We start from the raw sequence: 27,430 nt of genomic DNA, 5'->3' as shown, positions 1-27,430 counted from the left end.
TTTAAGCTCAGAGGTATTGCACAAAATAATCACTCACTCAGGTAGGTCCAGAGTTAAGTATGAATCTTTTTGACCGATGAAATCAAATTGCAAGCCTACATATTAGAAAATTAGTTACATTTCTGCTTTTCAATGATATATTGCTGTGAGTTTTCAAGAGGTTCTCTGATGTTTTAAACGAGAAATTAGCATGATACAAAAATATCAAACCATGCTTTACACATGTAGCAGGACAGACGCTGTCCTACAGCACCAGCTGTCCTGAGCTCAAGACCAATGGATAAACTGTATGAAATTGCATGAGATAAACTTGCTAACAGCTCACAAGAGAGATTAGTCATTGCAGAAATTTTCCCCTGTATTGCACAAATATTGGAGACATGGTAGAAACAGGAGATGGCTAAACGTATCTGACTTGTTACTCAGAAGATCATACAGTTGGATGTACTACTTACCTTCACCCACTGGAAACTTGTTGCCAATTTACGTAGCATATTCCACACATTTGAAAAGTCATTTAATGACACTGTGACAACAATGCAGATGCAAGCTTTCTACTGCCTCTTATCCAGTACTTCAGCTCTGGCTGCAAAGAATGAAAAACTTCATTTGAAATCCAATGCAGTGTCAGTACCATAATAAAAGAAAATTCAAATCTAGCCTATAAACTATCACACTAGCCCAAAGAGTTTAAAGACTAGCAATTAAATAATACTTACATGCCAAAAACAGAATTAATAAATAGTTTTTACCTTAACAGACTTACTATTGCAAGAATGTTCCCATAACTAAAATGCTGGAGGCCATCTCAATATTCCTTCACATCTTTTTTGTTATCTCCTGAAAAAACAGATTTCTATGGAAAATCTGTTCTGGGAACATTATCCAATACAAGACACACTGCAGGGAAAAAAAGAGTAACAGCTGCAGATACCATTAGGCAACACAACATGCTTTGAACATTTCTAAGTGCTCTAAAGGCATACTAGAAAATTAGTATTTTTACCATTATGGCAGAGAAGGGAGTAGATTATTTTAGTAAGTGGAACCACCACTGCATTAGAGAATATATATCTGGGATAAGACATTTGAAAAAGAAAATGAGTAAGAGGTACTTCTGTAAGAAGTTCATCTGTGGTTATTTCAGTGGTCAAATTGTTTGGTAAATGGGATAGTGCACTTAGACATTTTGTATAAAGGGCACAGAAACAAAAATAAACTAGCTAAGTCACTTCTTATGAGTTGAGGTACGTCTTCGTGCATTTAAACAAAGAGGTTAAGAGTGCTCAAGTTTGAGGGGAGCATGCAGTCCTTCATCATTCTAAGTATTTCTGACAATATGTTTTCACACAAGTAAAAAATACAGCTAATGTGACTGAATGTCAGAGAAATACTCAGTATTATCTACTGTTATGTACCAATTATACTGTATTTCTAATTCTACTTGATACCTCGACAGACTCTTAAATGCGTACTAAATGAATCCTATGACTCAGACTCATTTTAGCCAAGGAAATCAGGCTAGGTTACCCAAGACTTTCAAACTTCTTAATTGATATTTTTAAAGCAAGAATTACTGCACAATGGCCTCCACAATTTGTGTTGTTACCATTTAAAAATATATGTATGTACATCCAAATCAGTAATTTTTTTTCAGTATCAAACTGTTAAAGCTGCCTCATCTGTATCGATCCTCCATTCTATACTGACTTTCCACCCTCATTAAAGCAATCAAGTTTTACTGGCACAAAAATAGTTCAGCAGCACAGGGTACATTCCGAAGTTGCTAGCAAAAGCATTCAGGAGAAATGGATAGGCATTGTCTGAGTATTAGATATTCAATATTGCAATATTACACATAAGCATATTTCACACTTAATCTACCAAAGGAAGACATAAAACCACATTGCCAATTGTGTCTGCAGATATGTTAACGCACTGTTTTAAAAATATGTCATGCATGTTCATCTAGGAACGTGATTTTCGATAAGTGAATTTTACTGATAAGCTCAAAGAAATATGGAATGTTCTCTGTGATGACAGTCCCTAATACACAAAGCACTTGGTTTATTAAAATACTCTACATATGCAACATACTTATGCCATTTGCTATGATGTGCATATGGCATCTTAAATAAGTTAATTTTGGAAGCAATTTTTTTTTTTTTTCCATAGAGGACCCTTTTGACCTAATTCACAATTCATCCGAAGGAAAGAAAAGAAAGACTACAACTGAATAAACTTTATTTTGGTATTTCGCTCAGTATCTTTACAGATGACATCTTTACAGATGACTTTGCAGTTCAAGGATTCTTCTTGCCCAAGATAATTGAAGTTGCTTAGATATGTATTTCTCAAAATATCCTCTTATGTATACCCATGGTCTAATTTTTTTCAAGATCTGCTTTTGATTTTAGAAGCAGCAAATATAGTTGGTAATAGATACTACCACTGTTCAACCCGATATGCTACACTATTAAGCTCTATCCTGTACATATACCTGACCACCAGACAGTGAAGTGCCTACATAAATAATAGTTTAACTGTCAAATAAAGGCTCCATTTTCCTGATACACTGCATTTACACAGACATCAGAGGTTCCAAATCAATATTTTTTGTAGTACTAATCATTAGTTGAAGCAAATATATCTTCATATTAACATCAGGCAAGGGCAGAGAAACTCCTGCGGATATCAATTCAAGATATCAAGACTGCTGAATGATTTCCATTATTAATACAGCACAAGAAATAGTTTAGTTTGTTAATTTTGATACATAGATAGTAGATATTACCCCTATTACTGTACGTTATTTTTCTTGTTTTCTGCTATAGTTGAATATGGCTACAATAATACTAACTGCATAACCTTTAAAAAAGGGAGAAAAGGGAAACAACTGCTGTATTTACAGAAGACTGTTTCAAAGGCCAATTATAAGAAAACTCAAAAAAGCCATTAAACAGTTCTAATGCTCCAAACAGACTTGACACAGTGGTACTTTAAATCAAATCTTCTAACAAGATTTTTTTAAATGTAAAATAAGCCGTGTCTTCAGAGTCGGTTTATACAAAGTGACAACTTGAAAAATTTTTGAAATGTTGCTAGTTAAGAGGGGAAAAAAAGCCAACCAACCCCATTGTCACTATGGTAATTATTTCACAATGCCTGATGTTAAATGGGCAGTCCTGTGGCCTAAGAAGCAGCTGAATCCTGCATTGTCCTTGCATGATAAAAAGATTTGAGAGTCTGAAAAGCAGAGAAACGGAATCTCACAGCTTCTTAGACTTTGCACTGAAAGGGCCATTGTAACATCATCATAAATCCTGGGCTCCCCAGGCACTTGACAACTAAAGCAGTGGACAATAGAATTCTTGTGTTGAACAAAACACTCCTTGTCTGCCAAAGGGTTTATCTGCTTCATTTACAAATGTCTTTCATTGTACCAAAATAATTCCCTATTAGAAAAACTATTAGGAACAGAACTAAATAAATATTCACAGCTTTGTGGTCTGTTTGGCGAAATGAATGAACTAATACAATCAAGGAGCATGCAAAATATGAGATTTAAATCAAGGAAACCCTAAACAACCCCAGACCTTTCTTTATTTTCCTCTCTTCATTTTCCTCTTCCTGATTGCATGGAATTACACTGAATACATATTTGTCTCTATAAAAAGGACCTGAGCTATATCACACTCATTAAAAGATAAGAAAAATTTTAGAAATCTGCAAAGATCTTGGGTTGGAGCAAAATTGTGTCCAATGTGCTTTTAAAGTTGAGTATTCCCAGATGAGCAATTACAGAAATAAACTTGGGGACATATCTGAGAGTTCACTGAAATAGAGGCAAAATACTTACAATCATAAAAAGATTAAAGCTGTGGGTTTATAACTACATATGTTTAGGTGTTGAGAGACACAGGGGGCTCAGATTTTGTAACAAAATTGTGGCCACATTATTGCAACTTTTTTTCTTTCAAGAAGCTCAATGAAGATTCTGGCAGCTAACATAAAAGTGAGTGAGAGGGAGCAAAATATTCGAGAAATACTTATTTACAACTTTAAAAAGTGTTTCTAACATATTCAGTATTCCATTGCAGTGGATTTTTACATAAACAGTTATCTGATTACAACTCACTAAAAAAGTGCTTATGGAACAACAATTTCCACCATACACAATTATTAAGACAAAAACCTACCAATCTGAACTATTGCTCAGACAATCAACACTGACTATATCCAAAGCGGTAATCTGCACAGCTGAATGAAAACACAGAGCAGTTGAAACTTCTTGACTCAAATACTGATCATAAATTATTATTCAAATCCAATACAGAAAAAAATGCTGTTACACAGCTCAGGCAAATGGCTGAATTTTTTTTTGTTTGTTTTACTGTGCCTAGTAATTACTTGCCTACCAGACATACAAGTATTTCTAACCTGCATATTAAACAGATATTCAAGTGGGAAAATAAAATATTCAGAATGTACACAATGAAAAACATCAATACTGTTAAAAATACAAGAAAGATTCTAACAGCATGGAAAATAAAAATAGCATAGATCTAAGCTCACAACCACAAGATGACAGAATACAAGATTTAGGAATATGTGAGCTTTCCATGGTTCTAATATGAATTTGCAGTGCCACACACCACTTAACCTTCAAGCCATTTCTAAAAGCACACTGTAAAAGATTTCACCGATGAAAAATGAAGTTATTGGTACAAAAATCAGAGGAAAGAGGCCTGAATTCAGACCTCCCACATGCCAGCTGAGTATCTCTACTGTTTGGACTCAGAGCTTCACCATTTTGCCTCTCACGTCTCACACTGTCTCCTCAGTGACTAGTTATACCTAGAATCTCACTGTTCTAAAGGTATGTTTTAACAAAGAATTTAAACCTAACTTCTCATATGCTATTTTTTGATTTTTGCTGTTGTAAGCTACACAACACCAAAACTCTCCCCTCCCCCCCCAAAGGTGCATCACCTGGTCAATTCAGGAATATGTATTTTAATCTAATTTTTCATTTTTAAACAAAACATGTTTCCTGCCAGCTCTCCATTTCATTCCAGCTCCTACTACATGATACACAGCCACACTACACTGTGATATCGCCAGCAGTCTCTGCTGCAGTCTCTTAGTGCAAAACCAGCATTTAGCCCTGCTAGTGAATATATTTTATATATACACACACACACATGCCTTGACTAGGGAGGAAGCGTCCTTGGCTATGTATAAATTGTTCCTGCAAGCTATTATTTTAGCATCTAAATAAGCTTATGCTCTGAATCACCTTCCGGGAGAATCTATCTTTTTTCCATTTACTACAGGCAGCTAAGTTCAGTAATGCAAATCCCTACATGCAACAACCAACACAGCATCCTAGAATACTTTAGGTGGGAAGGGACCTCTGGAGGTCATCTGGTCCAACTTCAGCACTGAAAGCAGTTCTAATTTCAAAGTTACTTTAGATAATTAAAGCTGTCACTTCATCAGTGTTAATAGCTGGTATTTGCAGCACAACCAAGTGCACTCTATGTGGACATGAATGCTCCAAGGACTTACCATCATAGGCTGAAAGACAGACAAATAAAAAGTCATAGAGTAAAGAAAAGGGCAAGCACTGAATCTGGAAGAATAAAAAGACAATTGTGTATAGTTTGCCTTATAAATAAATATATATGCATGCGATTTCAGTGCCTACAGGCAGGTGAGCACCAATGCCTTTGATGACTGACCATGTTTCAGGGGCGGGGGGATGTTGGTACAGCCCTGTGCATGCTCCTAAGCACCCAGAGCCCCCTGTGCTGAGCAGCAGTGATGGAGGAGCACACATATCCTCTCTTAATGGCTTCCAACACCACAACACTTGAACTCTTCAGTTTGTTTCAATTACCTCCTGGCTTTGAGGTGAGAAATTGTTAATACTCGTATTTTACAGTACAGAGTTAAGTCTCAGAGAAGTTAAGTGTTCAACCCATGATTTGCATAAGAAGCCTGTCATAAATGAGGGTTGAAAACAGTTAACTGAAAATTTTGTTAACTGAACAGTTGCACCATCTCCTCTCTCCTCCAGAAGGAAAGGAGGACCTCACCATGCAGCAGGGACACCTTTTGGTAATGCAGGACACGTGAGGAAAGGACAAGGCCCAAGAGATGCCGAGAAGGCTCCACACAAACAAGACTCGGTTCAAAGCCAGTAAACAGCCTGTTTCTCTTTCTTATGAACTACACCAATTTTATATTCTATTCTCTAGCAAAACATTTTCCCCTGGTGTTCCCTTGCCTGCGCTGTTGAGCGCAGGCCAACCTTCAGCAGGTTGTGCTGCCCAAGCAGGGAGTCAGGAGCCAGCCGGCCTGCAGGCTAAGGGAAAAGCTGTCCTGAATCCTGTCAGAAGTGAAGGCCATGAACAATGGCTGAAATTAGGAAACTAAAAGGCAGAATAGCTGCATGCTCTCATAAGAGACAAAATTACGTATTATTGCTTTTCTGAATACTAACAGGCTGCAGACTAAAGCCCAAATATTGTGTGCCCAAAGCCAAATTAAATAGCAGTAAAAGCAACATTTCACATGGGCACACAATGAACAAATCAACCCCCATCTAAAAGCTCTTTACAGACCCCATGCATACCCACACCCTGTGCTCACCTAATGCAATACAACTTCATCAGTTCCTCTCCTGCTTTTGGGTCACAAGTGCCTGAAGGCAGGTGTTAGGCCCTTAAGGATAAAGTCTGTATTAATTAGCTTCATGCTGCTCTAGTCCCATCCTAACCAGGTACTAAGAATACAAGCGGATTGGGAGGCCTGAAGGCAGGTATGTTCTGTCATTTTAAATATCATAAATCAAGCCCTCTATTTCCATGTTCCAACTTCTCTGAATTTCTTCTAAAAACTGAATTTGGAAGAAGAGAATCCACAGCAAGTAGATACATAGTTTTTATCTCCACATGTGCCTATACAGATATACACATAAATCGTAATAAAAATATTTTTTACACCCTCCTCATGCATAAACAAATCTTCCTGTGTACCATACTGTATATGATTTGAATTTCTTGGATTTGGGAAAAAAAAAGCACAAGACTTTATATTCGCTGTCTACTATATTAAATTAAGGATATATTCTTAAACCACCACCATTAAAATGCTCATATATATTCCCTCTTATTCAAGCATATACATTTACAGCCTACAAAACCAGTTACTACCACTGCAAAAAGAAAAAGCATGTGGAATCACTCTAAAACCTTCTAAGTCATTCTGGAACTTACCTTCCCCCAACAGTAGATGTCAGAGCCTACTGGAGTGGGATTTTATCGTCATGGAAAAATTCTTATGGCAAATTTTCACTACAGATTTTTTGTTTGTTTGTTTCCTCCCATTGAAACATTCACTGGTGTTTTTCTTCCACTACACACAAATGGCCAGATCCTTCTGTAGTAATCAACTGCAAAGCTATAGCACGGGCCATCTTCATCAGCAATTGGTGCTCACTTTATCGTATCTTTCCCTGCTGCCAATTTCAGTAGACTGTTTTCTATTTATTTCCTCCGGCTTTCTTCTGCTCTCTTTTATCAACCTCTTCTAGTGACCTGAAAAGAAAGCCTAAAAATTGAGAGCCACTGAAGTATATGCTGAATGCCCCCATTAGTCAAGCTGTAGGGGACACTCAGCACAGAAAAAAAAAATAAAATAAAAAAAATTCAACTAACCTTTCAAAAAATCTTTTATATAAATGTTCAACAAATGTTCCTGCTGGTTCCAGTTCCACTGGAGACACCTGAGAAAAAATAGTTCTGGAACATCAGAGATAGCATAAAGGAGAATAGCCCAGAATTCATCCAAGAGACTCAAGAGAGACACAGTTCTTTGCTCTTAGGGACATTTTTTTCCTACCTTCTCCCTTTTATTAATAAATACAGAAAAGAGGAGTTGTTTAAAGTCACCACAGAGATCTGACATTTTTGAATATCTGTGTGCCTCATTCAACTCACTGAATTATCTCTGTCATCACAGAATGATACATGATTCATTCTGGGAAGCCTATTGCAAACCCAGCAATAACTCTTCAAACATTTGCAAAGATTTTTAAAAAGTTTAATTCAGTCTTATTTCTGGACTGAATATGCCTCTTTTTCTATTCCCCCCCATCCTCTTCCCAAACTCCCGCTCATCTTGCTTCTCTAAATCTAGGGAGGATGGAGTGAGGGGAAGATGGATAGTGAACTTATTTTAGGTCAACCAAAAAGCATTCACTCTCTTTCCTTCCTACTCTTCTTTTCCTCATTTCCTTTTGTGCTTTCTCAAAAGACATTACACAGTTGGCTTCTCTATCAAGGACAAGGCAATGTCAAACACATTAATTTGTCCATGAAGCGTTCTTTAAGGGATGACAAAAGAAAGCTTAAAAACCAAAAAAGACAAGCTAAACTTATTGATTCTGCAAACAAGCTTCTTTAAATGGCGCATTTCAGTTTTCAGGACCAAACAAAACAATACTGAACAACCAATGTTTTGAAACTGTTCCCAAGAGCATATGATTTTCAAGAAATGGTAAGTAAAGATACTGTGAGGTATCAATGGGTAAGCATAGGATTTGGAATACAAGCAAGCACTAGGAGTGTTCCATGATGCCTGGTGCACACTTTCTACTCACAACTAATGCAGCTTTCCTGAATTGCAGCAGTGTTTATGGCAAAGATTATATGATTTTCCACTTCCTATTATTTTGGGATATTACACTTCAGAAATGATGATATACTAGTATTTTTCATGCAGTTATTTTGTCTATATTTGGTAGCATGCCTACATTCTATTCTTGAGAGTTGAAATATAAATTCAGATCTGTTTCAGTTGCATCATGTAATGAAGTGCTCACAACACTGAAGTTTTAACAGTCAAAATTAACCAGAATATTTGACAATATTAATATTTAACATTTGTCTGCTCTTCATTATGCCTCCCAAATACCACAGAGCTGTTAGTTTTCTGTTGTGTAATTATTACAACATATGAGCAAGTGCATTATGAGGTTTCTTCAAAACAATGATTGTGAAATAGAAATATGCATAACTAAATAATAACAGAGCAAGTGCTCTCCATATTCAGGACAAACTGCATGATTAGGAAAGAATTCCTACTGATGTCTACGGGAGTTTTGCCTGATGAATACAGTCATAGGTGCTTTAAAGGCATTTGCTTCAAATAACAAGAAACAAACTCCAGAGTACTGTTCCACTAGCAACCAACTAGTAAACTCAGACAAATGAGAGAAGATACACTTAAGAAACAGAGGGTTGATAAAACAAACAAACAAAAGACAAATGAACAACAACAAAAAACTCTAATTGGCTAAAAGCTGAGACACTACATGCACTGTTTTAAATAATGGGAGGCACTGATTTCTCCCTGGTAACCAATGATACAACATGCAACCAGTGGCACAAAGCTGCAACAGGGGAGGTTCAGGCAAGGTATCAGGAAAAATGTCTTCACTATGAGAGTGGCCAAATACTGCAACAGGCTTCCTAGAGAGATGGTTGATGTCCCATGGCTGTCAGTGTTCAGGAGGCATTTGGATAATGCCCTCAACAACATGTTTTAACATTTGGTTAGCCCTGAAGTGGTCAGGCAGTTGGACTTGATGATATTTATAGGTCTCTTCCAACTGAACCATTCTCTTCTATTCTATTCCTCAGAAATGCACCTACTCTCTAAGTTTCAGTTGTTTTCTTTTGGGAGTGAGCCAGGAGTGCCCAACATTAACATAGCCAGACAAGATGGAAGACTGCATGTGGAAACAACCTAAACTTTACAATAACAAAAGAAGTCTGTTAACTGGGCAGAAATGTGGCTTCTCAGCAAATGAATGGAAAGATCTCTTTGCCAAAAGATTAACTAAAAAAATGTAAGTGGAATAATTTTCATACAGCAGTAACATTTTTCCTTTTCAACTGAATTGGACAGGGATGGAAGAATATTCCAGGCCATAATTTAAGTCTCCTGGGTGGTCTTGGGCAGATTTTCTGGGAGTATCTACACAGTATATTGTTGGCAGATGTGAGTTCTTCTGCCCAAGTTCCAAGCTGAGTTGAATCTGAATAAATGTGGTCAGAACAGCACTGAGCCCAACCCACCAAGTCCTACTGTGAAGCGAGGCATATAAGCTTGTGATCAGACCTGCTAATTCAGATTTGGCACCATGATAAACATGTTTGTGTAGCTCTAGTGGGCTGAGATTCCATCTGCCAACAATAGACTGTCAACATGCCCTCTGCTCCTCAGCTCCATCACTAAACTGGAGATAATAATTAACGCCTGAATCTGAAAATGATATTGTGAAGGTAAGTAAATTTACTCTCACATTGATTGTTAAGATGCTTTAAAAGCAGAATCATATACCTGCATACTTATTAGTTAAGGTAAACCTTTTTCCCTGCGCATGCTGCAGAACTGAGCCGAAATAAAGCTGTATACATACTTTATGTTCAATTTAGTGAACTCTCAATTTGTAAAGTATTAATAAAGATACTCATGTCTTCGTATTAACTTCAGGTTAATGAGATGTATAAGTATTTGACAAGTCAACATATCTAAACAAACCTGTTATTTTGTTTTCAGAGGTGTCAACCTTAGCGAGTTTTATTAAATATGTCACCTAATAGCTTTACCTAAGAGTGTGGACAACTTTGCTTCAACAAGTTGCTGATTCTCCAGTCAATATTCACAGCAATTCTAATTATAAATTAGTCCTTTTTAACAGATAGCATTCTGCATGCTAAATTGTGGCTGAACACTTCAGAATACTCTTTTCAGAAGTTTCAAATGACACAATAAACTTCCTTACTCCCTTTTTAAAAAGAAATCTAGTGATTTATTCTTTCCATCTCAGATGAAATGTCCAGTGTTTTCGCATTATTGTTTACTTATTACTATAACTGTAGCACACAGAGAAAAAGAGAGGATGAGGAGAAAGAGAGAGGAGCAAACCACAGAAACTCCACTAAATGTTGGATTTTTCCTTTTATATTTGTGTTTTATTCATGTGCTCTTTTTATGCTTTTATTTTTCAGGGCACAAGAACCTCACTGGCCACGTTTGAGAAAATAAACCTCAACAACCCCCTACATCAAGACAGTGTAATTTTATAAGTGGTTACATAAATTATCTTCCAAAAACTTTGTGAAGAAATATCTTGTGGTATGGAAAAATACACAATGCTGCAACTCTAAAGGTCAAGATTTCATGGTTTAAAACACTACACATCCATAAATATGGTACAGTACACCAAATAAAAATGACCAAAAGTTGCACCTTTCAGAAACAAACCCTGTGCTGTGTTGAATTTATGAATTTAGATGACAGCAGGGAAAACCACATACCTGCACAGCACAAGGGCAAAACACCACAAAGCACCACACGCTGCTCTGCCCTTCTCTAGGTATACAATAATCAGCGCATTTACCCAAGACTGGTGCAAGCGTGGTCTTTTCAGCCTCTGGAAACACATAAACTTGGAAAGCTGTACTTTATGTTATACAGATGTTATTAAGTGCCTTAGGAACAGGAAACCAAATAGTATATTATCAGAAATATGAAACAGACAGCTGGAAGTTGAGCTGTACATTCTCCCTACAGATTTCTTTGTGCCTGAGTTTCCAGTATTAAAGTTGCCTCATTCCAGCACAGAAGTATCTCAATTAATTAAAAATATTAATTGCAGGAAAGGTTACTTACAGAGAAGAAAATAATTCCAAAGCTTCCAAGCAATTCAGAAGCATAACTTCAATTGAAAGTCTTAATTTCATATATTGTTAAATCACATTGATTTTGAAAAAAAAAAATGTAATGCTGGGCACTTGAATATTCTCCCCCGTAACAGCAAACTCAAATCTCAGAGTTAAATGTAATAAACCCACATGTGCAATGAAACTTCAGTGCAACTGTTCAGTGCCTTTCATCAAATGTCATTTATTTGAATTTCCAAAATCAGAGCCAGTATTTGGTTCGTGCTCTAGAGAGCATATTTTCCCTGAATCTATACAGGTAGGGAAGAAATTGCTATGTGAGCTCTTGTACATACACAGCAAACAGTCGCCTAAAGTTACTGGCCAAACCAAAGAGCAATCTCAAGGGCCATATTCTGCATTGCCCCGTAGCTGCATTTGCCAATCTGACACCTGGAAATGGACATGCCTGCTCTCCCATGGCCCTGCAGGGGCATACAGGACCCCAGGCTTCCTAAACCCAGCTCTGAGTAGAACAAAGCAACTTGTGAAATAAGAAGACAAGTTTAGTTGTCTTGGAAAAAAAAAATAATAATAATAAAAAAGGAGCCTTAAGAATGAAGCCAGCAAGCTCTGAAGAGCCAGCAGGCTCCCATGTTAGCCATATGCCTTCATATGTCTGTTCTGTGGGAGTGTTACAGCTCCTGCTGTTCCATTCTTCACTTTTTAAAGAAAATGTTACAAGGCCACAAGGACTCACAAACATTTGTTGACATTTCTTCTGGGTCAGCCTTAGGAGGCCTGCAAGAATTTAAACATATGGCAGTATTTAGTTGCATGAGGGAATGGGCTGTTTCAGAGAAAAGCAGTCTTTGGTTGCAAAACAGTTTAAGCCACCATAAAGTTTTTTTTTTTTTTTTTTTTTGGCCAAAATCCAACCTTTTCTCATTATATTTTTACATTATATTTTTTAAAGCAACAGCAGCTTTTCCAGTTGAGCTGGTAATGTGAAACATTTCACAACATCTGCTGTCCTCCACACAAGCAGTATCTTTATCTAAGGTTCCAGATCAGACAGACTTGATGTATGTTTAGACTTGGAAAGGGGAAAAAAGTATTTAACTGACCACTGAAATGAAGGCTATTTCCCAAGCTAGTCAAGGGACACAGAACCATGACCATTTTGAACCACAAGATTATTTGAATTGGTTCTTAGCATGGTTCAGCATCAGTACTTCCGCATTTGCGGAAAGGAACTTACAAGGCTTTATCTTGTTATTCAGATGATGTTGTTCTAAGTCAGTTGCTAGAAAGTGTACGATAGCTCACTTGCTGGCATTCTTTATATAATGCTGTTAAAAAACACACTGCACACAGGGATCTGAGGAGCTTTGTCTCAAACCATAAATAAAGGGCAGCACAATGTTAAGCTTACCCAGTAGCAGACTGGGAGCACTCCTGACAGACCAAGCTGCAGCACCAGGTGTATAGCACAGCACCGCAACTCACAAGCAGAGGTGAAAGCCCTGGCCTGACTGGTTTTCCTTCAACACTTTTTCCCCTCAACATCACAGCACACTAAAAGGAGCTCCTGCTGCTCTCTTCATTTGCATGACATTAAATAGGCCACAACCATGCTTAGCAATGGTATAGCACTATTTAAAATGAGTAATTTCAGCAGTTGAAAACCAGGATGCAAGAGCCATTCTCTTTTCCAAACCGCACAATGGGCACTGTTTATAAAACGTAGAACTGAGCAAGAAATTATACTTTTCCTAAAACATTCTGTTAACCAACATCTTCTGGTTCATCTGTGTTAGCACGTCACATTAGAGGTCAAACGTAAGCCCCTAGCCCTTGGAGCCCTTTGCAGGTGTTGGGAGCACCCCCATGTGTCCCTGCAGCCCTTCTCAGGTTTTGAACAACACTTTAAAGCCTAAAAATGAAGCCAGGTTTATTTTGTTGAAAACAAGTGCAAGAAATTCATTGAAGAATGACTGCAATAGATAAAGAAATGTTTTTGAAACTGTAATGGAAAAGTGAAGTTATCTATTTTTAACAAGAGAATTGCACAAATAAATAAAACAAATCTGGATTAGGAAGTTTAGAAGCTGTATCTAATATGCTTTCTATATGCGCTGTCTTGGTAGGTTACTAGCTGCCAGCAGGCATTGTTGGTTGCATTATCTATGTTGTTAGCCAGAAGAATGAAAGTTACTCATGTGTTATTTTAATACAATCACAGAAGGGAAAAGCAGCAAACACTCTGAAATTTCCAATAAGTCAGAAGACAAAACTTTTGTCATTACAAAACTGAGATCTACTGTTTCTGTAATCAAACCAGAAACACGCACAGACGTTGTGTGGACATGTAAATGATTTAAATAAAATTTGAAGGTCAAGTTACGTTTATCTAACTTCCACACTCTCAGAAAAAGTATAATTCAAACTTTGTTAGGGTTAAAATTTTCGGAAATGTAGACTTTGCAGTCTTTAAGAACCACAGCACATTGCATCTCAAAATTTTGCAATTAAAAAAAAAAATGCTGGAATTAATATGGTATTTCCTGAAAGCTACCCACTTACATTAATCCTTCATCCAAGATTACATTTTCTTCTGAACTGTTCAAACTGCACGAGGCAAACTGCGTTTTAGAACACAGCATTCAGCCATGATCACAGGCAGGCGATCAAAAATTACTACAAGTAAGAACTAGTAACTTCAGAGGAAACAGTAAATCAAACAAATACTGGTTGTTATCAGATAACAAATCTGATGACTTCGGAATAGGCAGGTCTTGCTGACTTGTGCTCAAGAGCAGAATTTGGCCATGATGGAAGGACCTGAATGTAAAGAAGACAAGTTGCCAGGTAAGAGGAAAGTAATGTCCTCAGTGGAAATCAGTTGCAAATACTTTACTCAAATGCCCATTTGATGCAGTTCATTAAAATTAACATTTGAAAACAGTCTAACACAGTAGTGTCCAACCTGGTAGCTGAATTCAAAGCTTAAGAACATGTAAGCCAGATGGATCAAAAGATATATCAGCAGCACAGGAAAAATAACAATACAGTGAATAAAAGGGACTGTATGAGTCACTGAAATATCAGTAAGAAAATGACATCAGGGAGCTGAAGATATCAGCTTGTAACAATAACTAAGAGGTTAAAAATAAGTTTTATGTATTCAAAGAGTGGCAGCAAGATTTAACTGCAAACTTTTTATTGCCTTCAGTGGCAGGGCTGTAAAGCAATTAAAGCAGGGAATTGGAATGAAATTTTTGTACAAGCACCTGGCATTAAAGTCACCTTCCTGCCAAAATTATGATAGAAAGCAAAATGTTTAAGACAAACAATGGATTCTTGAGTCTACAAATCAAAGCCGTTTTTCAAGGAAACAAAAAAAAGTTGGATTCAGTACTGATTCTGTATAAAAAAAACAAACAAATACAAAAAATAACACTATTCGGTATGAAATTCCAGGAGTCTGAGTTGAGGAATCCTTTAAGGGTGACAAATTCTTGTAGGATCACAGTGGTATACTAAGGGTTTTCTCACACGTTCAGGCTGAGAGCAGTGTGCAGCGAGATGCCCAGGTGTAGGAAGCCAGGGAAGCTGGTCTGCCCCAAACAACCGTATGCCCCATGCTGCAATGCAGAACCAGTGCTATTTATCACAGGTTTCACTACTGCAGGTCTTTGTCTTACAAAGATCAGCAGTTGTGCCTTGGACCCCGTTGGATACAATTCTAGCTATCAGCTATATTGAGGAGAATTTAATTCCAGCAATCTGAAAACAGCAAAGAGTTTGTCTGTATTTAGCTACTTACCCCTAGCTATTCGTTCTTCTTTTACGTGATAAGAAATTGAAGACACTCTGATACACCCATGAGCAATTATAAAAGCTATGCAAATATTGCCAATGTATCTATAAATATTCATTTCATATTAAATCTTTTTGATCAGATTCACGCGCTTTCAGATTCTGTTTCTGCAAATATTTCCCTGAATTCAGATGATCAAGCATGTTTGCTGAAACAGCATATTTTAAGTAACTATTCACAGCAGATTTTCAACTTGTAATTGCTAATATTCATGTCAGAAACCTAATTCAAAGAACTACACTTATCCATTTAGGGAACTGAAGTTTATCACATTGCTTGTATATCCCATCAATACAGCTCAAAACGCATCAAACTGGTCACAGAATTTATCAGAATAAAATACGATCCCGTTAAAAATACATGTTAGTGACATTGTGCAAGCAGTGTACTGAGATGAGGAAAGCTGATGATACACATAAGTGTTTGTTGAATATTTTGCTGAAATTAACTCATTTTCAATGAATGTATTAGAATATGACTATCACAAGTGGAAGAGCAAGACGACCCTCATTTAATGAATTCTTTGCAACAAATTAAATACCCTCTTACAAAATAACGCTTTAAAAACTCAACTATATATACGCAAAAAGTTTCTGTATTAAATGATTTCGTATCATCCCATTAAAAGATACAATTCTAGAACAAGCAGGTGAAAATTAAGTTGTTGTGGTTTAATATTATTTTCTACAGGCCTGATGTAATCCAGCTGAAATGAATGGAAGTCAGTGAAATAAATGTTCTTGGCAGCTACTTGTTTGTGCCTTACCATATTATCCATTCTTTTGATGAAATCAATATTTATTAATGATTTTTTTTTCACTTTTAAAACACTGCTGTTTCTGAAAGTCACCAAAAGCATACTGTCTTATGCACAAACATGAAGACGAAACAAACCTGAAGATCAATTTAAACTCATAACACACAGCCACATTTTCAGCTCCTGCAGTTCCGTATTATTCTTTGGTCAATATTTGTATTCCTCTACCAGCTCAGCATGAGGGAGTGCTTCAACTACTTGTAGCAACTCTCATCCAGCAAAGCTACCCTTTGGCAGGGTTTGCTCCAGTTGCTTTGCTCTTTTAACATACTCCTTTCAGCTGAATGTGCTCCCATACACTATCATTGCTAAAGAGACCATGCCCAATCCCAAATCCCAGAAACAGTTGTACTGTATAGGTTCACATTTTTCATATGAAGGCTATGAAATACAAAAAGGCCTGGCTAATTCTAGATTGTTGTAAAGTTTCTCTAGCTGTTAATTTTCATTTCAACTATTCATAATAAACATCCCAAGATTTTTTAAAGGAAGACTCTCAGTGGCATGATGTGTGCTTACTTCAGCTTCAACTTTTCCTACCACAGCTGATATATGTTGTGAGCCAGATACCATGGAGATGTAGCTACTTGAGAAGTGTCATAATTAAAAATGCAAAGCTCGAGCACATATGAGATTAAGTGTTACATCCATTGGCTTAATTTTAATTTATAATTAGAAATTATGAGGAAAGGACAATACATTATCATGATTCAATGGCAAATTAGGAGCATCTGTTAGGATAACTGTAATAACCACAGTTAGAATTTCCTATTATCTACGTCCAGTTGAATGCCCAACACTTCTGGATATTGTCAAATCTAAAACAAACTGTAGCCCAATTTTCAGCAATAATTAGCTACAATTAGCAACCTGGTGGCTGCCTCAGTCAAAAACATCACAAGTGAGGCTTAGTAATTCCCACCACTTGGGCTGAAATACAGATTTGATAAAGACAATTTTCCAGTTATATTAGGTCTAATAAAATATATTGGTTCAAGCAACTCTTATTTTTATTATCCAACAGTATAAATGTCTTTGTTTCACTGAAACAAAAAAACATGATGGAAACTATTCCAAAGACATCTGCTGTCTTCCCAAAGCTCAGTCCCATGAAATCAGGGAAAAGCAGAGAAGCCAAGCACAAGTTCAGCTCACCACTAGAATTTTTAAAAGATCAATCCATTCTGACATATTACTAGTACTGCTCTCTGATCCTGGCAAGATATTAGCAGATCAGCGATGCCCGTATTCTTATTTGGAACACTTTGTCTTCCTTCATGACTATTTATTACAACCCCAAATAAATTGGATATAATTCAAGCCTAATTTCTTCTTGGTCTAGGGAAGGAAGACCTCCAATTCACTAAATAGATATTAACCTTTTCTAGTGTCTTGCATAAAGTGCCAGCATGTGTTCAGTAATAGCTTCAGTTCAGATTATCCTCAGGTAATTTTTGGCTTGTGATAAAACACCTTGTAACTTTTGTGTTTAACAAGAGCTAAGGATTAACCAGACTCGGTTGAAAGGAAGGAAGATGAGGCTGACTGTATATCTGAGAGGAACACAACCTTTTCTACATAGCCCAAACGTCATTACTAGCATATTTTCAGTTCACTTGCTGTGCCAATGTCATCCTTCTTTCATTCTAAACTGAGCTAGTTTTATGTGCTTAAAAAGTTGCATATTCTTTTAATTTGTCAATTTTTTAAACCTTGAATATCTCTCCAGCACCTGAATTGCTCACTTTTTTTCCTGTTTTGGCTTATTTCACCTTCTTATCCTTAGATCCCGAATACCAATAACATGTTTTTCTTAGTTCCTATTTTTTTTGCATGTAGGGAAGGTGACAAAAAAAAAAAAATAATACTCAAAGCATTCTATTAAACACAGAAGAGTAGCAAAAACATGGAACACATATAACTCAGCCAGAACTCTCACATGTACACAAAGAAGAAACCAGATCTGCACCTTATTTCCATTAAATCTGACTTCTGGGGAAAGAAGAACAAAATAATATGAACAGGAATTCATGCTAAAGGATAATACTAATGGAAGGAATTTGTTCTGTTTGTCAAGCACATTCCTTGACCCACAGACAAAGGAAAGATTCAGCATCAGCTGATTCTCACTCTCTGTATTTCATTTTGATTTGTACAGTGCCAAATCCCTGTAATATAAACTCACAGATGCATTGCATATAAACCAATAATGGTGAGGAGGAAATAAACCCACAAAGGTTTCCATAGAGAGGAATGCTCCTGATATTTGTATCTCACGTCCTTTGCATCTTTTCTCTACTTGAACATCTTCCTCAGCGTCTCATTTCTCCTTGGCAGCTCCCACACATCTTAAGACAACTGTAACCCGGGATGGCTCTGACCTAAAGAAACACCAGCCAGCTGATTCTGAAAGCACAAAAATTTGGCACTGATAGTTTCTCAGTTATCTGGAATAACGAAGTGCTTTTTGCACAGCAGCAAAATGCGAGAATGCCATGTGTACTGCAGTAATACTAGCTTTCTTGGTGGGCAAGAAGCAACAGAGCTGTACCAATTTAACATTTTTATCCTCATGTAACTGCTATTGATGTATCCAAACTGATCTGTAACAAAGAGATTTGAGAGCTTTTTTTCCTTTGGCTTCTGTCCTACCTCTCCCTAAACAACCATACCTGCAAATACAGACTATGAGAGAGAAAAAATAAAATAAAATAAAAAACCACCCCAGGTCAGGAGTAGGTATTTTTTGCACCTAAAAGCTTATACACAGAAGACTGAAAAACAGCTTAACCACAAGCACTGACAATTGAATCCTACTGCATATAAATAACATGCATATTCCACCAGCAACCTGCTAGTGACATTTCCTAGTTAAGAAGTGCTTCGTTTTGATAACGTCTGTCTGTATACACAGCAATAACGCCTTCCACACGTTCTGAACTCCAGCCCGCTGTTGGCCGCGTTCAGCCAATGTTTCATCCACAGGTTTTGGATCTCCTACACAAAGCTTTTATATAACACACAAGAAAATTTTTCAGACATTTTAAATTACTTAGACAAGAAATTATTCCTTGTTTGACAGTAGGACCTATAGCACTAAAGGCTCCTGTTTTTTACAGCCACATAAACATATTAAAAGAGATGGGCAGAGCCATCTGGGGAGGTGTAAAGAGATGAATGACCTGGATAAATGCCATAAAACAAGTCATTAAAACAATCCACAATGGTAGAAGAACCCACATTTTTAATAAGATTCCTCTAGATTAGAAAATGTGACATTAACCCATGTACTCTATTAATCTTTTTGTGTTTTTTTATGGGATGTAAAATCCCTTTTCATTGATACCTTCTTGTGTTGGTGAGACTAGTGTTTCTTTAAAAATATGACATTAAAAATAATCCTTTAAAAACAGCAGGAACTTTAGAGATGTCTAAATTAGTAATGTTGCACTTTCTCTGGCACCCTGAAAATGTGGGTTCAGTCTACGTCAGCCAGAGATGTATGGTTTCGCTCACAATGGTATAAGATAAAATCCTGAGAATAGAAATATTTCAGCTGGCAAAGAGGAATCATTTCTGTTATATGAGTTTTATTCATGAACTGATAAAAGCACTCCTTTGCCAACACATGCTGTGCCTGAAATAAGGATTGTTATTGATATAGATGTCCTGGCATAACTATATTATCAAACGCTTTCTACTGCAGAACAAGTCCCCAACCATACCTTCTTTGCTAGGATTTTTTTTCTTTAAATTTCTGAACTTCAAAAAAAATCCTTAATCTTCAAGTAAAAGGTTTGGAGATAGTTAAAGGGAAGAGTTAATTTCTTGAAAATGTAACATCTTTTACTTTTGAAGCAAATTTATTTTTCTGCTATTGTCCCAGTCTCAAACTAGATACAAATACTAAAGAAATAATTTCAGATCTCTTACCTGTAAAGGCCATTGCTATATTCTGCAGCTCCATAAGTGAAATCTAGTGGATTTTTCCTAATACTCAGCATGCTAAACAGAAACAGCTACTGCCAATGTTAAATGAAACAGAAAACTCTCCCCCTACACACACAGTGCCACACTCTCCAGAACAACCCCGATCTGAGGAAAGCCGTACAAGCACTGATAACGCATTCTGCAGCAGAGACCAGATAAAGCCTACACTGTAAAGCTGAGCACGATGTGGGATTGTCTTTGTAGAAGCACAATGGCCTGAAAGCCACTCAGAGAGCTCAGGGCCAGACTGATAGCTGGGAAAAGACTTGCTGGGCCTCCTAGCCCTTTGGCTGCTGCAGCATCACCTGCATCACATTAGGTACCATCAGCCTCTTCAGAGCTGAGCCCTCACCAAGTCCAGCTCTTAGAGCAGCGTCCCCAGATAAAACATCCATCCCTGGAGCTCTGCAAGGCCACAGAGGGTACAGCCCTGAGCAACCCTGTCTGATCTTGCAGCTGACCCTGCTTCAGTTCAAGCAGGAGGCTGGACTAATATGACTTCCAGACATCTCTTTCGCCCTGAACGATGAACTGATCTGCGATACTTAGCCATAAAACACATCGGATGTATTGAACCACTATTACCTCTAGAGTATAAATTAAACTGTAACACTTGCATTTAAAATATAAATGTGTGCATACATACATATGTCTGTATACAATTGTAAATCCCATTCCAACTCCAGGATTTAGACAATACTGCACTTCTCAAAAAATATCAAAAGAGAAAAATGTGTGTCTGTAAACATCCATACATTCTGTTCTAAACAGAAACAAGAGGCAGACAAAAAACAAATCTGGAAACTAGTTTCAATCGAGTCTAACTGACATGATGTGGGAGCTAGCAATTCGTCTCAAGTTCAATCTTCCATCTTATCAAGGTAAACATTTGACTTTGAAAACTCTTACATGACTCATTTGCTAAGAATACTAAGAGATTGAATTAATCTTCCTCTGAATTAAAAAACCTAGATTTTCTTTTCTTCAAGGAAATTATTTAAAATCACAACAAGTGTGTTGCTTTATGAGTTTCTCTATTTTAGAATCTGAGAAACAATAACTTCCAAGTAGTGAGTGCCCTTTCTTTTCTGCATAAAGATGTTCAACTACTAGGTCTATGACTGAAACAGATGTTTTGTAACATTATTCTAAAAGAAACTGGAAATAATAATAACAGTTCAAGAATAAGAAAAACTCTATGGGAATTCCATACCATAATATATGGAGAAAATATTTGGAAGAAATGATTAGACTGTATTGATTTAATGTTCTTTCTTTTGAAAGCCTCAACTGTTCCTTGGGAGACTATTTCAGCCACAGCTATCTGAATTTTGTTTTGTTCTGTGGTATCCTCATCACGTTCTTGAGGAACAGTTTGCCACAGAAATAAAATATTTACATTACCTCCATTTTAAATGTGAGGAAAAGTAATCAGAATGGAATTAGTAGTATTGACCTTCTTAAACAATAAGCTGGAACGCAGCAAGTAACATAGAGGGTACACCTTGTGATCTAATAGATTTTAAACAGTTTTCACATTCCTTTTTCAATGGTAAAGGCAAAGCTAAGAATTTCAAGAGGTCGATTAATCAAATGTATACCCCTTGGCTTTCTCAGTTTCTATGAGACTATATCAAATATGTAATATCTAATTTGAAAAAGCACGAGAGGCATTTTATATAGGAAAATAGAGCTCATCTTTAATGACCTGAAGGACATCAAATAAGCATCAAATAACTCTGAATCTGAGTGGACTTAAATTCTACCGTCTATTTCCTTATTATCAGAATCTTTTAAGAACAGCTTTGATATTCTCCAACTAGAAGATCCCTACTCCAACATTTTTTCTTCCAAACTGACTTCAGAAGCAACAACTCACCCCAGGATGCTACTGGGGGGAAGTTATTTAAAGACTGCAGTTCAGAAGAACCAGACAGATTTAGTGGGTTCAGTCCAGGTTTAGGTAATCAACGCCTATACAGCTGAATGAGTTGGAAGGACTTTAGTAGCTTTATCTTGATCATTCAACAGGAGAAACTCTTCTGACAACCACTTAGGCTCAGTGCCATGTAAATAGTCTGGCATAAGTAATTCAATCCTCTTCACTCCGCTTCCTTGCAGTAATCTATGGCTTCTTCAAAAAACTTATAACACTGTTCGCTTCTGAGGAAAAGATGCATATTGTGTACCCGGTTTAGTGTTCGGCATGTCATTTAATACTCCCCAAAATTTGAAGTATGTAATAATGATTGAAGTAAGTGAAATCACACTTAAAAAAAAAAATAAAAATAAAAAAGAAGATCCCTGCAATAAATGTGCTCTAAGTTTGAACTGAGTTTTGGGAATCCACTGTACATGGCACTTTGAATACTTAGACCTGACCCATTAAAATTCAACAGTAAAAATCCTACGGAGTTCAAGGAGTTCAAGAATGTGGAAAGGAAGTCTGTGGTACTAGTATATTTAAAAATGAGCAATAGAGACAAAAGCTAAAAGAAAGTTCCAGACACTAAAAAGATGAAAGGCTAAACAATATGGGGGTGAAAAGTCAAGAATAAGAATCCATTTTCTTTCTGTCTTTAATGCAAGAGGAATAAAAAGAAATTTTATTTGACAGAGTGCATATGGAACAAAGAAGATCCATGTTCTTCCCAGATCTGGCACTGCTTACTCTATCTTTTATTTCAGTTCTCACAATGGAGCCCATAAACATAGCTTGCTGCAGAATAAAACTTAACATGAAACAGAAATTTTAAGTACACCACCTCCATGATCTTACCCTTTGCCTATATTTAAACATGTTCATCTATCCAGAAAATTACTGTCCCTTTCCTCATAAATATGTACAGAGATTCCTTTGATACTCAGCTTCAATCCAGAATACATAAAGTTGCTTATCATCTCCGATCACAATGCTATACCCTGCCCAGAATTCACTGATAGCACTTCAGGAAAGAGAAACCAAGACACTGATGTCAGTAATACGTCAGTCAGTAATGTGTGTTAGTCACATCTGGAGTCAAGGTTCCCTTTCCCCAAAACCACTGAGAAATCATAGCTTCACCAATAAATTATTTGGAAATTTCTCGAAGGAGCAGTGATGCATGTCCTGTATTCAGTGACATAAAGCAAAGCAGAGAGATAATTATCCTGTGAGCACAGAGTCAGTGCAGTGTGAAGAAGGTGCCAAAAATTCCAGTGCTGTCATTAACTGCTGCTGGCTGCTTGTCATCTGAGAGTGGAGGACAGCCCATCATCCTGTACTGGTAGATGGGGAGATGAGAACATACGTGTACACAGTAGGATATTTATAAAATCTAATCATGCTGGAGAAAAAAAAAAATACAGAAGTTGCCTCACAAAGACTTGTAGCACTTATTTCCGTTACATGACATTTCATTTTTCCTCTGGAGCCTGCAATGTCATATTGCTGATCTCTTCCTGATTTAAAACCAACTTCCCAAAAATCTATTAAAAACTGAATTTTTCTATAGCACCTGAACTGAAGCAGGATCAAAGAAGGGAAGAACCACTAAATTAGTGGAATATTTTGTCTATGTGTGGCTGATCTATTTCCTTTGAAAGCTGTCAACATCAGTATTTCTAACGTTTTTAGAAACACTAAGAAATTAATTGCCTCTATGCAAAGTGGGTTTGACTGCTAAATAAGAAAGAAGAGGAGCACACAACCAGACCTTGGTCACTGACTCTGGTCACCTCAGACAGGCAAAGCAGAAGTACTTTAGAAAGGCGCACAAAGCAGAATCACACGTAATGCAGCAGATAGGTTTCAACATACAGGATAGCAAACTTAGACATACAACACAAAATTCAAATTTTTAAGTACAATGAGCGACAAGACAAGAGCTTGAGAAATCAGGTTTTACAACTGGTGTTGGTACTGGAAGAAGGACGTTTGTTACTTTAAACCCTCAGGTGATACTCTAAAATTCCATGTTACAGATATAGGAAAATACAGATTGAAAACTAATCCTGTCTACATCCTGCCCAAACCGCAGCATCTCAGAGAAAGGTGAACCATTCCCTTGATACCGTGCCTAGTTGCCAGCTATCCCTCAGGAGTTTGGAAAGGAAGTGTCTTCTCCTCGCTATTGGCAGGTTCATTACAGCAGTCTTAGGCATTTCTCTAATTGGAATACCTATAGCTTTTTCCAACAGAGCTGAGTTACTGAGTTAATTGGCAAATTGTAAATTTGTTTGCAGAAAAAGGTATTCCTGTTTTTTTTTTTTTTGTTGTTGTTGTTGTTTGGTTTTGTTTTTGTTTTTGTAGCATCACACAGCATTACAATGAATATTTTAATCTATTTCAACCGATGAGTATACATTTTATCCTGTTTTACTCACTGACCAAGTTCTCTACTCAATTCAAGAGACATTAGCTAAACTTCTAAAACAATTTAATTTTATCTGATTTCTCTTTCATCTCTCAAATCAAGTTGTAAAACACAGTTTTCTTATTCATAAAAAGTGTCACAAACACAGATTCCAGCTGAAGTCTGATCTACGTGACAGCTGCTGAAGCTACACACAAGGAAAAACTATATATCAAATTGAACGAAACAGGATATAAATGATAGCACCCTCAGCAGTAGGTGCACTGCTGAACATTGTACCAGCAGAACTGGTTAAGATATATTGCTTTGACTATTGTATTTTATTCTCATGGCAAGAGCAGATTGAGTGCACTTCTGTTTATACTTCAGCAGCAGGTCTTCTCCTAGAAAGCTCACAGCAACAGGACTAAGCCAACTCTGAGGTGTTATTGCACAAAGTGAAATTTCCCAAACTGAACTTGGTAGTTTAATTCATCTGTGTTAGACGTAAACAGAGTTTCACTTGGCTCAGTTAACTTCCAGGTGCAATTCCGCAGAGAGGGCACATCCTCATCTGGTATGAACTGCCACTGCACCTAGCTCTTTATATATTTCCATCTTTTCCCTTTACTTCTTGGGTTTTGGAGCACACCCGTTCTCACTAACCCAGAAAGGCATGCTCAAAGGCAAGCTCCCCCCAGATGGCTGGGAGGAGCTCGCTTGCTGGACAGGAACAAAGAGGAGCTTTGGTGACATTTCCAACTGGCATTTTTTCAGCTGATGCTTAATCAACAGCAAGATGTGCTGACGCTTGGAAACATCAGTGTCCAAAACCAGGTGCAGTTCAAACGAGATTTTGATTTGACAGAAATATTCTGCAGAGCTCAGCTCTCACACTGTGCGTAGAAAGGAAGTCATTTAAAAACTGCAGCGCATTCCCTTGCCCCCTCCTCTACTGCCCGTGTAAGCAGAATGGGTGCACTATATGAATATGAATACTGAGCACATACGTTGTTTATCTCTGAGAATATGACTGGGCAAACAGACAACTGTTCTTACATTACTTGCCCTTGCTACATGCCTCTAGCTGTAAAACCTCCCATTTGATAGCTCCTTGCAGAATTCTAAACAGAATATTCAATGGATATGAAGAAATGGTAGGAAAAAATGCAAGGAAGAAGAAAATGGAAAGAAGGCAAAGCTGTCATTGTCAGAGGAGCTTGACAGCACAATGCAATGGTAATTTTCAAGGACTGTGCAGCACATACAGTAACTTCTGTTGAAAAACTGAAAGAAAAAAATAAAGTGGCCAGTGTTACAGCTTCATAATCACTTTAATGGACCCTTTAATTGGTGAGTCCAGTTGCTAAATGAGTCTACCCCTTCCCTTGGATTTCCTCCCTCTCTCAAAGGTCTCAAATGACTTTACATTTCTTTGTACACACTTCTAAATCTACTGAGCTTTACTTGACTGTCTACATATTCATCTTACAACTTCAGTAACAGTAATGTGAAGTTATTTATAGCATTCAGTACACTTGTTGAATGTTGTTGAATGTTTCATTGGCACGTGTTGAATATTTAACAGCTACTATATAAAATAAAGTTTCACTCCAGTTTCATACAGAGATTGAAACATTCACAAAAGTCAGATTTGTGTCTGTTCCTATACTTATATCATCTGAAAATGCAAGTCATCATGCATGTAATACACCCACTTACACTTAGCTTGGCTTAGCATAGACTAAAAGACAATTCACGTACAATACACTATGACAATCTTAAACTCTGAACGTCAGGTTAAAGATTTAATCATGTTTAAATAAAAATGTTTGTATGAATGTTTCAGTAAAAGACTGAAACAGCTGTCCGTACAGCTTCTTACTGGCATGAGTGCTGATAGCTAAATATATTCTGCACTTCTGCTATTTGATCAAAGGTAGGTAAGTCTTGCATGACTTGAATTTTTGTACATGCTGGAACATGGAACATATTTGTTTATACTGTTGCATTATACCATAGCATGGTATAATAAAAATAAATGTATATTCTTACTAGTTTTGAACATCCTTACTTGGGCAGTAAAAGGGAGAAGGGAGTTGTCCGGCACATGCCATTTATAAAAATCTCAGCTGGTTCAAAGACCTAAATGACAACTCTTATGCTATGCCTGGTTTTGTGACACTCCTTAGAGGAACCTGTGTATCTAAAGCAATGGATGAATTACATTCCTCATTTAACCAGTATTTTCAGCTGCTACAAATGTTACAAAAATCCTCTATTTTTTCCTTCTATTTACTAAATATATGTGACCTTCCTTCAAAAATATATTGTTAAGCAGTTTTATTTTCATAAAACAAAGGTTGACCTTAGCAAGCAACAGTCAACAATGGAGGTTTATGCTTACTGCATCTTAATTTCTTAATTGCTTTTTAGACCCTAACTTAGTTTTGAAAAATTTCAAACCACAGACTCTATATAAAAACTGTCAATGGACAAAGAGAAAGGTATCTTTCCGTTCAGTATGGAAATGTTTACCTCTAGTATACAGCAAGAGAACACACTGCAGTGAGTTTAGAGTAGCTTGCTCCTGAAATCAGGACTCACAGTCCAGTTGTTAATGTCTTGCTTTAGCACTTCAGTACAACATTTTATCTACTTATTTATT

General features: G+C 36.9%; 1 protein-coding gene across 5 annotated transcripts in view; it reads right to left on the bottom strand.

Annotated features, from left to right (window-relative positions):
* Positions 1-27,430, bottom strand: part of CDH11 (cadherin 11) — an 81,245-nt gene that overhangs the window by 40,087 nt on the left and 13,728 nt on the right. The window contains exons 1-3 of one of the 5 annotated variants that reach the window (XM_035336994.1): positions 11,749-11,846; positions 767-900; positions 456-586 (exon numbers count right to left, since the gene is read on the bottom strand). The exons of 1 other annotated variant lie outside the window; for it this stretch is intronic. The gene's annotated coding sequence lies outside the window, so the exon portion shown is untranslated. Of the gene's footprint in view, positions 1-455; positions 587-766; positions 901-11,748; positions 11,847-27,430 lie in introns of those variants that run through there. 3 more of the 5 variants (XM_035336993.1, XM_035336995.1, XM_035336996.1) reach the window with 3 other exon arrangements.

The sequence above is a fragment of the Oxyura jamaicensis genome, chromosome 11 (assembly GCF_011077185.1).
Source record: "Oxyura jamaicensis isolate SHBP4307 breed ruddy duck chromosome 11, BPBGC_Ojam_1.0, whole genome shotgun sequence".
In the NCBI taxonomy this organism is placed as follows: domain Eukaryota; kingdom Metazoa; phylum Chordata; class Aves; order Anseriformes; family Anatidae; genus Oxyura; species Oxyura jamaicensis.
Note: the sequence above shows the minus strand (reverse complement) of the source record. Positions and strands in the feature narration are given on the sequence as shown.